Genomic DNA, 12,767 nt, shown 5'->3' with positions numbered 1-12,767 from the left:
AGTTGGATTGGAGCAGAGGAGAGGAGTGCAGTTGCAGAAGGAGTGGAGAATCAGAAAGAGTTTGAGTTGGAAGGAGTTCAGTTGATGATTGGAGCAGAAAGAGTTGAGTGCAGAAGGAGAGGAGTTGGAGCAGAGGAGAAGAGACAGAAGATGCTTGGAACAGAGAGAAGACAGACAGACAGTCAGTGAGCTGGAACTGAAGGAAGCAGTCAGAAGCAGTTACTTATCGGTAGGAGTTGTGAACAGCTGGAGTCTGAAGTAATGCCTTTTGGAAGAGACTGAAGTTATATCGTGGATTAATCTGTGGGAGCAGCTGGAGTGAATTGGACATTGGAATAGAGACAATTAGACAGAGTGAAGAAGCTAGTGGAGCGAACGGTTATCAGAGCGGCAGAAACAATTAGGCTGAAGCTGGAAGGTGGAGAGAGTTCGTGGGGGAGAGGAATCCAGTGCAGAGTGATCAGCGCAGATGTGTGTCGAAGAGTGCAGGAGAGGATCTAAGACGAGCTAAGGCACAGACGAGAGAGGAGCCCAGATGACAGCTAGAGCAATACCTCACACTTCTCAGGTGATATTGGTCCTTAATCTTTAAACATTAACCTTGTCCCTATTGTATGTTTAATCCTTTTTCTTTCAGCGGTGTGCAGTCTATTTACCGTCCCTGTTAGTTACATGTGGATGTGGTATAGTAATAGAGCTTTACAGAGACCCCGCAGATCTGTGTATGTGTCTATTCCCATTTTATTGTTATTGTAATAAAGATACCCCAGTTCTTAGTGAACCAGCATGTGCCTCGTATTCTTGTTCAATCAGGGTAACCTTTCCTTCTAGTCAGGTGTTACAGCCAGAACAGATGCTACCCCTGATCAGGTAAGTAGCCACTGAATAATTAGGGAGAGAGAGGAGCCCCTGAGCTAGGAGAATAAGTTATACACTAAGTAATTCGGCCATTCCATAATATTATTGTAGTAGTGAACCTTTAGTGAATAGTGAGAGAAACTTCCCAACATAGAGAGAGAGAGAGCTGAAGGTATTCATAGGAAAGTGATTGTCGTTGTGTAGCGGCGTTAATGAGAGCACCGGGGGGATACGGTGTGTAGTGAGATCGCTGCTAGGGAAGGTGGCGTTAGTGAGAGCACTGATTGTGGTCAGTGTGTATACCCACAGGATTGTGGCTTGTGAGAGCACCGGAGGGATACGGTGTATAGTGAGATTGCTGCTAGAGAGAGAGTGGCATTAGTGAGAGCACTGATTGTGGACAATGTGTATACCCACAGGATTGTGGCTTGGGCCCTGGATGAAATAGTGAGAGCATTGGGGGGATACAGTGTCTATCTTGAGCGAGCACTGGGTGTAACCAGTGTGTAATGGTAAATAATCAGAACTGCCCCAGGGTAGATTAGTCTGGGCCCATGTGGTCGCGAGACTATGAGGTATGAGTGTGGTGTAGGGCATGGACGTCCTTAGTAATCAGTGAGTATTCCTAGTAATCCCTATAGATTTAGTGGTGTTTCTGATGATATGAGCTTGTATATTGCGAGTTCCCCATCCTCATGTAGATACCCAGGTGCCTGGATAGATGGGTCCTGAGGAGGGAGGTGGTTACGTTTCGGCTGGGTTGGTGGTGCTCTGGTGAGCTGATTCTATCTGGTCTGAGAATCCGGCCGTCACAGACCGGTACCACAGGAAACCCATTGGATTGAAGCTACTTCCAAAATGGCCGCCTCCACTTTGGATCAACTAGTAGTGAATCCTGAGCTAACGGTGTCAATGATGACAAGTCTGCAAGAGGTCCTCATGCCGTTTTCCGACGTCTTTTCAGACCTACCCGGGAGAACAGACCGCATTGAACATTGCATCGAAACCCCCCAGGGAAAACCGTGAAACAAAAACCCTATCGAATCCTAGCGGCCCGACAGGAGGCTGTACAGAAAGAGGTACAGGAAATGATCAAACTGGGGTTGATACGCCCGTCCACAAGTCAATGGTCATCTCCCATAGTTATGATACCCAAGTCGGACGGGTCCAAACGCTTTTGTATGGATTTCAGGGCTTTGAACGCCATCTCTAACTTCGACACGTACCCTATTCCGAGGGTGGATGAGTTGATTGAAAAAATCGGGGACGCGCAGTATTCACGCCCATTGACCTCACGAAGGGGTACTGGCAGGTGCCTCTTCGTGAGAAGGACCACAAGAAAACAGCCTTCGTCACTGAAAACGGACTGTATGAAATCACAGTACTCCCCTCTGGCCTTCATGGCGCCCCGGCGACATTCCAGAGACTCATGAACTCCGTCTTGCAGCCCAACTCAGCTTTTAGCTCGGCATATTTGGACGATATAGTAATCTATAGCAAGGATTGGGATGAACATCTGAGCCATCTTAGAACCATTCTGACCGCACTACATCAAGCAGGACTGCATATTAACTCAAAAAAATCCAGAGCAGCATTCACCAGCGTCAGGTATCTGGGGTACGTCTTGGGGGATGGAACCATCGCTCCCCAAAGCGAGAAAGTGAAAGCCATAGCCAATGTCCCTTTCCCTAACAATAAAAGAGATCGGAGAGCCTTTTTAGGCCTCATAGGCTATTACCGCCGATTTATTGACAGGTTCGCAGAGAGGGCCGCCCCCTTGACAGACCTCTTATGCAAAGAGACCAAAACCCGAGACATAACAAATCCATCCCCAGAAGCTCTTAAAGCTTTTCACCAGTTAAAAGAAAGCATGACCTCAGCCCCGGTACTAATGTCCCCGGATTTCGATAAAACCTTTATACTCGCCACCGATGCCTCTAGTGTAGGCCAGTGGCGTCACTAATGTTGGTGTCACCCGGTGCTGGTAACTCATGGTGTCACCCCCTCACGACTTACCACAAGGACCTCCTCCGCTCCGAGTCTGCCTGTGGACACAGTTGGCAAATAACGGAAAGCAATATACACTCCTCCCTGCAACCAAGAATTTATTTCTGGTCCCTCCACTAAGGATTTTTGCTAAAGGGTGTTGTTTCTATATCCAGTGTAGCTTCTACATCCTGCCACGCAAGACCACTCATATCTGAAAGGTGCATAAAAAAGTATGAAACTGGGATTGTGAGTATGATGGGGCAGATCAGTGAGTGTGGGCAGGGGGTCCAGGCAGGTAACTAAAAAGAACAAAATATTCTACAGCTACAATGTGGTCTTTAACCTACGTGTAATTGTATATTAAATGTAATGCAGACACCATAACCGAACAAGCATTGACAAAACCAATAGGTCTCAAAATGAACAAATGTGTGTACTCAGTACCTGAGAGTACCGGCACATTGAAAGGACTGATTATGATTATAACTACTTCAGTCCCATGAACAAGCGGGAATAAATCCGCCACAAAAACATAATACAGTGATGGAGAACGGGAAGTATGATGGATTGTATATTGGGAGGGAGGAGTGGACTGTGGGACAGAAGTTAGCCTGGAGATCTAGTTACAATTGGTAAAGGATTGATCCATGCAGGGCGCCAGGGAAAATTAAATTAGGTTGTTTTCTACTATTTGGGTGGCTGGGAGCACAATTTCTTTTTTAGCTAGTAGAGGGGTAACTGTTATTGCCAAAAATACTGTTTTGTGGAGAATAAAAAAAATATTTTCTTTTTAAAATCAGGCATATTTTCACACTGTGGAGATATATTCATATATCCAGCTTTTGAACTGCGGACAAGGCCTGAAGACCTTCACATGGAGGGCAGAGGTGTACCACAGAGGTACCAGACACAACTGGCACATGTGGGGCAAGAAGTCCCACCCACCCAACACATAAACAAAGGAACTAAACTATGATTGTAATTTAAAGTAATACCACAAGATACTGCATCCTCTCATTTATTTGTTATGTGAATATGTATAGATGGTTGATCTTTTTAACACAAGATTTTAATCGTTTCTTTGAATTTTCAGTGTATATATATTCCTAAGTATATTTAATAAAGCACTGTTAAAAACGAAATGATTCTGAAAATTAATTAACCACTGATATTTGCTAGTAATACGCACATAATGCATGCCATAACTTATAATGTCACCATGCAGACAACACAAAGCTAAAAAGAAAAAAGACACAGCATCAACGGAAGTCTAGCCTCAATGGGGTCCACTTCCACTGCCATGACCTTCGTCTGTGTGCTAAGTGTGTTAGCCGGAAACCCTGTGCCCAGCCCTCAGCAGGGGTTTTCACAGGCATTAGCCTGCGGCCAGACTCTGTGTCCATCCCAGAATGGGCAGTCAGCCTTCGGTCAAAGCAGTGATTGTTCTTAGGTGGTGGCCTGCAGCAAGGCCCTGCACCTACTGACTGTGGGAAATGCTTGTACGCTTATTAGCAGCAAGCTCTTATATTTATTTTGTGGTAGTGGATTTAAAAAGAACCTTTTTCGAGTGTTGTTTACATTTTTATAAATACATTTTTGGCCCTTCCAAGCCCATAATCTTTTTTACCCTCTGAAAGCAACTAAACGAAATTTGCACCCTGGACCTTAGTTGACTCTGCTAATAGATTTCGAAATTTTGTTCACATGTATCAATGGTGTCAAAACGGTATTAGCAAATCGAAAAATGGGCTTCAAGTTGAAGGTGCTGCTGAACCATATTTGCACAATGGCAGCTAAAGATATATATGTTCATGTATAGATAGAAATATATCACCTAAGTCTTTTCTTATTCTTATAATATTTCCTTTCTGACCACTAGTGAAAATGCGCGCTTCTGCAACCCTGTGTACGCCCTACTCACAAACAGTGTGCTATGAGTCATTGTAACTTACTGGTGTAGTACTCAGGGCATACTTCTGAATTTCACAAGTGAGCTAGGAATACTCCTGGCTCCTTAAATTCAAGAGAAAGTCAGAAGCACTACAAGGGTAAGTGACAAAAAATATTCGTTAGTCATGCTTTTTGTTTACATTACGCTATATGTATAACATCTATAAGTAATTCTTAGGTATGGCCGCTTAAAGACTGTAGAATGCAACTCCTCATTTTGGAGCACTCGTGCTCACTGCTTCCTCCCTGCATAGGGGGCACGCAGCCGCCCTCCTCTGTGCCAGCCTCCCAGTAATGCCAGCAGGAACCAATGCCCAGGACGGAGGGGGAAGGGGGGTTGCTGCATAGAATCTCGAGACCCGCCCGTGGTTAGTGTTTACATCATCATGATCTCCTCGAGGCAAGTTTCGGAAGCCTTCTTGGAAACGTCAAAAGCCTAACCCCTTGCCCTTTCCTTTTAAAGTTTTCCTGCCTTTGGCCCGAGCCCTGCAAACTTTGAAAATCACACCAACGATCGCCCCACTAACCTTTTATTTAGACTCCGCTGTGGTTGTGGCTGGTAGGGTGTCTGTAAATCGCCCAGCAGCACTCCCCTGCCAAGACTGTCTCCCTGACTGAGTGGCGCGCGTGCGTGCGTGCGTCAGAGGAGCACAGCGCGGGGGCTGGAAAATATGCTTTTAAGCAGGTGCGCTGATTGGTGGTGTCACCCCATGTGAAGGTGTCACCCGGTGCGGTCCGCACCCCCCGCACCCCACTAGTGATGCCACTGGTGTAGGCATAGGCGCGGTATTATCCCAAACAGGTACAGATGGGCAGGAGCATCCCGTGTTATACATCAGTAGGAAGCTTTTTCCCCGAGAGTGCAGGTATTCCACCATTGAGAGGGAGTGTCTAGCAATTAAATGGGCCGTAGAGAAATTGCGCTATTATTTGGAAGGGAAACCATTCATCCTCCATACCGACCACGCTCCCTTAAAGTGGATGCACCAAAACAGCAGCAATAACGCTAGGGTGCTGCGGTGGATCCTTTCATTGCAACCCTACACCTTTACTGTAACGCACCGCAAGGGTAAAGAGAACGGAAATGCTGAATTTTTGTCCCAAATCTTTCCTCTCCCCGATCGGGAGATGCCGGGGGGGAGGTATGTGACAGGGCGAGTCTACCGGACGAGGAACGAAACATTGACTGGTGGGACACTACTCCCCTGTTACCCACTACCTTTGCTTCCCAACAGCCGCCTGACCCCACTTGGACGGAGGAGCAGGAAGCATGCTGGCCGAGTGAGACTGAGGACGGCGGTCCCTTTAACTACACGGCATGGGAAGACTTAGCCCCGCCCATCAACAGTCCGGGAGGAACTTCAAAAGAGAGACCAGCCCCGGAAACAGTGGACAGCGTTTCCCAGGTGGAGAAAGGAGAATCGAGATCGGAGTGCAGAGAAGAGTCGGGAGAAGGAGAACGGAGACGAGAGGCAGGGAGCGGAGATACTGACCCAAAGCCAGGAGGCCACCGGATCCACGATTCGCCCCGCCACGCACCCACGGGAGGGGCGTGGCTCCAACCGGTACGGGCCCGCGTAGCGGGTTGGGTAGGGCACCGTGTCCAGCCTCCAGACTGATTGTACAGCCCCTTTGTAAACTAGTCCCCTCCAAGAACCCTTTCCTACACGAGTACCTCCCTCACGGCGTGTATAGATTTCACAACTTCACCGGTTTCCCTCACCCCCGGTCCTAAAAGAACTGTATGGTCTCGTGTAGCCGTCTGACACGGTCTCTCTCTCTCACCCTTTTTTACACGCTCTGGAGTCGGAGAGGAACAGAGACCAAGCCAGCCCAGTGTCTCTCGTGCAGCAAGCTGGATTCACTGCGAAAGCCGCCCTTTTATCCCGCAGCGTTTGCCAGAAAACGAATAACCAGTCGGCAAAGTCGCTGCTACATCAAAATAAAGCCATCTTTGAAACCTTTACTAACAGACTCAGCCTTTCACTTAGCGTCCTGCCCCTTGGCCATCCCAGTAGAAACCGACCCGAACCTAGGCAGCCCCCCTACCCTGGGACAGGTATCCATAAGAGCTTCTATGGAGGTCTTTGGCTTCTCTGTGGCAATTAATATGTCGTCAGCGTAAGCTGCTAGTTTCACCTGTGTGTCTCCGAAGTCCACTCCAGCTATATCTTTATTTTGTTTTATGTCTAATAGAAAAAGTTCGAGGGCTAGAAGAAACAGGGCCGGAGAGAGTGGACATCCTTGTCTTGTGCCCTGTTGTAGTCGGAATGAGTCTGAAAGGGTACCATTGATGGCGATTCTGGCAGTCGGCGAAGAGTAATGGGCCATAACCATGTTGATATAGGAGTTCCCCAGGTTAAAGGCTGTCTTTCAATGATGTAAGAAGGACCAAGAGACCCTACCAAACACTTTTTCAGCATCGAGGGTTATGGCTACCATTGGGGAGGGTGTTATCTTTGCTTTCTCAAGGATATGGCAAAGGAGCCGTGTGTTATCGTTGGACATTCTGTGTTTTAAAAACCCTACATGGGAGTCACTGATTAATTTGGGTAGAATGGCGTTTAATCTGTTCGCTAAAAGTTTTGAGTAGACTTTGCAGTCCAGATTTATGAGGGAGATGGGGCGGTAGTTTTTAGTTAGGAGGGGATCTTTACCTTTTTTCGGGATGACAATTATGGTGGCTTCGCTCATGGATTCCGAAACACTACCAGAGGGGGCTATCAAATTGAAGAGCTTTTGGAGCATGGGGGTTAGTGACTTGTCAAATGCTTTATAAAAATTCGCGGATAACCCATCTGAACCCGGGGCTTTGTTGCTCTTAAGTGATTTGATAGAGGACAAGACTTCAGTGTCTGTAATGGGGGAACCTAATGCAGTGTTCTCTTCTTCAGAGAGTTTGGGTAGATTCAAGGCCTCCAGGTATTCAGTGCAAGCTGCTGGGTCAAATGACATCTTATTCCTGTAAAGGTCTTCCTAAAAGGACTTGAAGGTGTCTACAATCTTCCCCTGCCTGGTGTGTGTGATATTAGACGAGTCCTTGATTGAGTTTGTGGTAAGCAATTTCTGTTTGTGCTTGAGATAGGATGCCAGGAGTTTCCCAGCTTTATTCCCATCGCATAATTTAAGGACTTTGAACTTGTTGACCCAGACGCTGGGTTAGATTTTTTTGGGGGATTAGGGTTATCACCCCTCCCTTCTTATGGTATGCCGAGGAGCAGAGAGTGTGAGAGATTCAGTTAAGGTTGATAAAGCACGTGTCTTCCTCTGAGAGCTTAGTCTCTTGAAGCAGAATGACATTCCCATTTGATTTAGAGAGGTATTCGAAGACCTTACGTCTTGTCACAGGGTGGTTAAGACCCTTAACATTCAGTGAGACTACAGTGAGGTTCTCTGATATGGAATTAGTCATAGCCATCTATCTAGGTGTTATCGCTAAGGGAGTTAGCCAATGCAAACCAGTTGTTGTCGGATGTGGAATTTCTAACTGCATGTTTCCAAGTACCACTCTTGTGTGTGGACATTTGGATGTGCCAACCTTCACAACAAAAAAGAAGAAGCAAAAAAACAAAACAAGTGGAAACGACCGGTAAGGTGAAAAACTTTAATTTTGACCCCACCCTCCCCCCCTTCTCACCTACCCTCTCCCCATCCCTCCCCTCCCACCCTCCCCAGTGTACGAGAGTTAGAGTGCGCGACGGCAGCACCGTCTGCTAGGAGAACAGAGGTTCTAAATGAGGTAATGGGACTTCAGGCTAGTCAGGCTATCTGACCTTAAACAGGTAGTTATCGGCTTATAAGTAGCTAAAGAACGAGTAGGTTATAGAACGACATGGTGGCTATATTCGAAAAATACAGGCGACCATAAACTGCGGATGCAACTAGCATATCTCTCAACATACTTAACATAGTGAGTTGCATAGTCGTAGTAACTCAAAAATACAAACGAAAGCCCTGCTGGGGGCGAAAAAGCACAGTAAATGCTGTAATTTGGTGACAGTCGAGCAGGTTAGTCGACAAGAAGAGAAAACAGATAAAACGTTATAGCCAGTGTAGATAGTTAGACCTACGACTATATGGCGATGAGCAAGTAGCAGGAGTTTTCAGGTATTTGGAGTGTCTTGGGAGTCTGTTTTCCTTTTATTGGAGGAACCACTTGACAGGTCCATGTTCTGAGCTGGCCAACCTTCCAAGTAGCGTACTAGTTCACGTGGGTCAGAGAAGAAAAGTTGTTTGCCATTGACAGTGATTTTGAATTTGAACAGGCCAGCAAAGGAGAACAGGATACTTTTCGCTTTCAGTTTGTCTCTAAGTCAGAGAAATCCCTTTCGTATTTCCACAGTTTCTTTGGAGAAATCCTGGGTAAATATTATCTTCTGGCCTTCCCATGAGATCTGGTGATTCTTCCTTGCAAACTGCAAAATGGATTCGACGTGCTGGTATCTAAGCGGTTTGCATATCAGAGGACGAGGGCCTTTCCTACCCTGTAAATTAAAGGTAGGGATTCTATGCGCTCTATCTAGTTCGAATCCGTGCTGGAATTTTATCCCTGTGATCATTGGAATCCGTGCTTCTAGGAATGCCACGCATGAACCAGCGTCCGTTTCAGAGTTCTCCGGTACGCCAAGGATACGGATATTCCCTCTCCTGTTGCAGTCCTCCAACTCGGCATTTTGTCGTAAAAGGTCGTCTGTGGTATTTTGAAGGCGCTGGATTACTTTTGAAGATTGTGAGGTCTTGTCTTCCACGTCACTCAAGCGTTGCTCTGCCTTGTTGAGGCTTTTATTAATGTTGCTCATGTCCGCCCTGATCGCCGTGAGTTCCAACTGCATGGAGTCTGTGTTGCTCTTGGTGGACTTGGCAAGATCATGTACTTCAGCTAGTTTTTTGAGGATCATATCAATGGTGGCTGATAAGTCGGCTCTCGCTTTGATGAGGGATTCCGAGAGTGAAGGCTCTGGTCGCACTTTTTTGGTGTTGTTTCTGCCTTCCCTTTCCGCCATTGTTAGACAGGTTAAGCTGCTTTGTAAGAGGTAAGTTATGGTGGACACAGCAGCTGGAGAGGCCAACTTCTTGCTTACGAAAGCGCTTCAATGGTGTGATCGCACGGCGACTAGATTTTTCGGATGGGACTAAACCCACATGCAGGATGTATCGACTGCTAGGAGGATCTCTGTGAACACTATACTCCGGTGAGTAGCTGCCAAGTATCAAGCCATATCAGCCAGCGCCATTGATATTTGTCACTTGGTTGGAGTAAGCGGGTAAGCGGCAGGCAGTTTGGAGTACCTTACGTTGGGGAATGTAAGCCCAGGCTGTAAGTCACAGGTAAGTCACAGGTGAGCAATCAGGTAAGTCACAGGTGAGCAATCAGGTGAGTCGCCAGCTATTTGTCTGATGTCAACCAAGAAATGTCATTGATCATATTAGAACCCATCTGTGTGAACACTGCTGCGGTGCACAACCATCTGCCCCTCTCTTGTTATTCACGAGCTGCATAGGGCGCGGACCTGGATGCCCCACGTGGTGTCATTGATTGTGGTTCTGCGTGTAGAGTAGGTATAGATGAGGCGGAGCAGGACGGGCCCCCTCAGTCACATCGCCATTTTAAAGGTGCTGGTAATTGGTGAGGGCTATGACGAGGCTGTGGTGTAGGCAGGCTTGAAGCAGTAGGTCGTCCTTAGTGGGAAGTAGGAGGCAGCTGGGGTAGCTTACAAGCCTCAGCAGAGAACAGCAGAAACAGCTAAGGAGCAGGAGGGATTGCACCAGTTATCAGGAGAGCCAGCCGGGTGAACACTTCGCTGTAATTTTGCCAGGGTTAGCAGTGCGGCGCCATTTTGAGCGTGTGGTAGCAAAGGTCTGTGTGTGAGTTTCTGGGTAAATAATTATATCCAGGGATAGTTGAGCGGTGAATCCTACTGGCGATCAAAGTGGCCGCATAGATCAGCAAGTCATGAGAGGAGATAGCCTGTGTTATTTTAAACAGCGCGGGACAGCGCTGACTGAGGGTGTCTTCCGATCTTCCGATCCGCCATCTTGGGGTCAGGCATATTGCTATGAAAGCTGAGCGGCGACTTTAGGCACCTACCTCTTATATCGGAATCTCGATTAGGGGGACAGTGCATCCGTGAGAGGAGCCAGCCAGCAGGGAACAAGTGGCGTCAGATACTGTGGAAGCTCGGCAGGATGCTGTTCGGGTGCAGCAGAGTGCCGAGTATCGCTCGGATTTAGGGCAAGAGTGTGATGTTTTAGCCCCAAATCATTGCTCAGAGGAACGCATTCAGTAGAGCAAGGTGGGACACGGTGTTTCTCCCTCGGTTGGTCGCGTCTGGAGCGTGAAAGAGGATTTTATCGCACCTCTGTCCTCTGAGCGACGCGATCAGGCAGCCATCTCCGTTGCCGTCCAAGCCACGCCCCCATAATTAAAAGTTTTTAATTGTATTGTGTGACTATTATAGCAAATGGATATATTTCAAATTTGTGTCAACCATAGACTCTAGAAGTGTAATAGAATTTTTGGAGTCTCGTTTTTTTCTTTGGAAGGTTTTCCTCTAGTTTTAGTTTCAGACAATGGAAAACAACTTACCTCTGATGTAATTATCTCATTTTTGAAGAAGAATGGAATCCGCCAGGAGAAAACTCCTTGTTACTCGCCCAAATCCAACGGACAGGTGGAAAGAGTCAACCAATCCCTTAAGGATGGTATTCAGATGGCACTTTCCGCTAACTTTCCAGTAGAGGAGTTTACTCAAGAAAGAGTTGATATGTATATCAGCACAATCAACAGTGTAACAGGATATTCACCTTTTTTCCTGATGAAAGGCAGGCATGGTAACACAGCCATCACTCCCACGTTTTCCATTCATCAGGAACTTAATAAAAATGTGACAATTTTGGATGACTCTCAGCTTAAAGTGAGAGATAGTATTCTGGAGCAACAACTAAAGTCAAAAGTTTACCACGACAAGATCCACAGGCTGTTGTCAAGGACATGTGCAAGGGTGATTGGGTTATTGTCAAAAAGCCTTCTGTCAAGCAGAAAGGAGATTCCAAATACTACGAACCTTGTGAAGTAAGTGGTGGAAGTCTCTAGAGGTTCTGTGTGTTTGCCTAAATTGGGGTGGAGAAACAAAAGTGACATCAAACTCAAATGTGGGCAGAGAGAACTTATGACTAGTGCTCACAAGGACAATTCAGTCCCTGAACAAAATAATATCTGGTTTAATGAGGAGATTAATTAAAATGAAAATGTTAATTAATTTGATCACTCAGCCATGATCGAACCAAACAGTGATTGTACCATCACAAATGAGACATCAGAATTTCCTGTGCAGTCGGGTAATGAAAGTGAGATGGCATTTAACAGTGAGAGGTTGTGTCCTTCAACTGTTCAGGAGGATCTTGCACCTAGTGTAGATGTTACAGATAGCACTCAAATTAATAGCGAGGAAGCATTTACCTCAAATGTATTTTAAGGCTCTTGCACCAGTTCTGGAAGGTTTTCGCATTTTCCAAACAAGTTCAGGGATTTTAATATGTATTAATGTTCTTGATTGTTTTAGAAAAGGGAGATGTGGTAAACCCCACACTTTAATATCATCCCCACCATGTTTGCATGTGTAATCCCCACCAGGGTTGGATTGGGATTAAAAATCGTCCCGGGCACGCATAAAAAAATCGGCCCACATTTGCATAATTCCTTCCATCAAATCCCTGCTTCAGCGTAATTTTACATAAAAGGGCGGGGTGGGGGGTAAAAAAAATATGCACGCACCAGTTTACACTAGTGAAACACGCCTGAAAACAAGTGAGGCCACTTCTGCTCTGGTCCCCTGCCCCGCTCTGTATGCCTACATTAATGGGAGGCTCAGAGAAAGAAAAGGGGTGACACCTCTACCTGTTGCTGCTATACGGGAGATAATGAGTGCCCATCTCCCTCCAGAAAGGCCACTCAGACACCCACTGGGCCG

Source organism: Lissotriton vulgaris, chromosome 4_1 (assembly GCF_964263255.1).
Source record: "Lissotriton vulgaris chromosome 4_1, aLisVul1.2, whole genome shotgun sequence".
Taxonomy (NCBI): Eukaryota; Metazoa; Chordata; class Amphibia; order Caudata; family Salamandridae; genus Lissotriton; species Lissotriton vulgaris.
Note: the sequence above shows the minus strand (reverse complement) of the source record.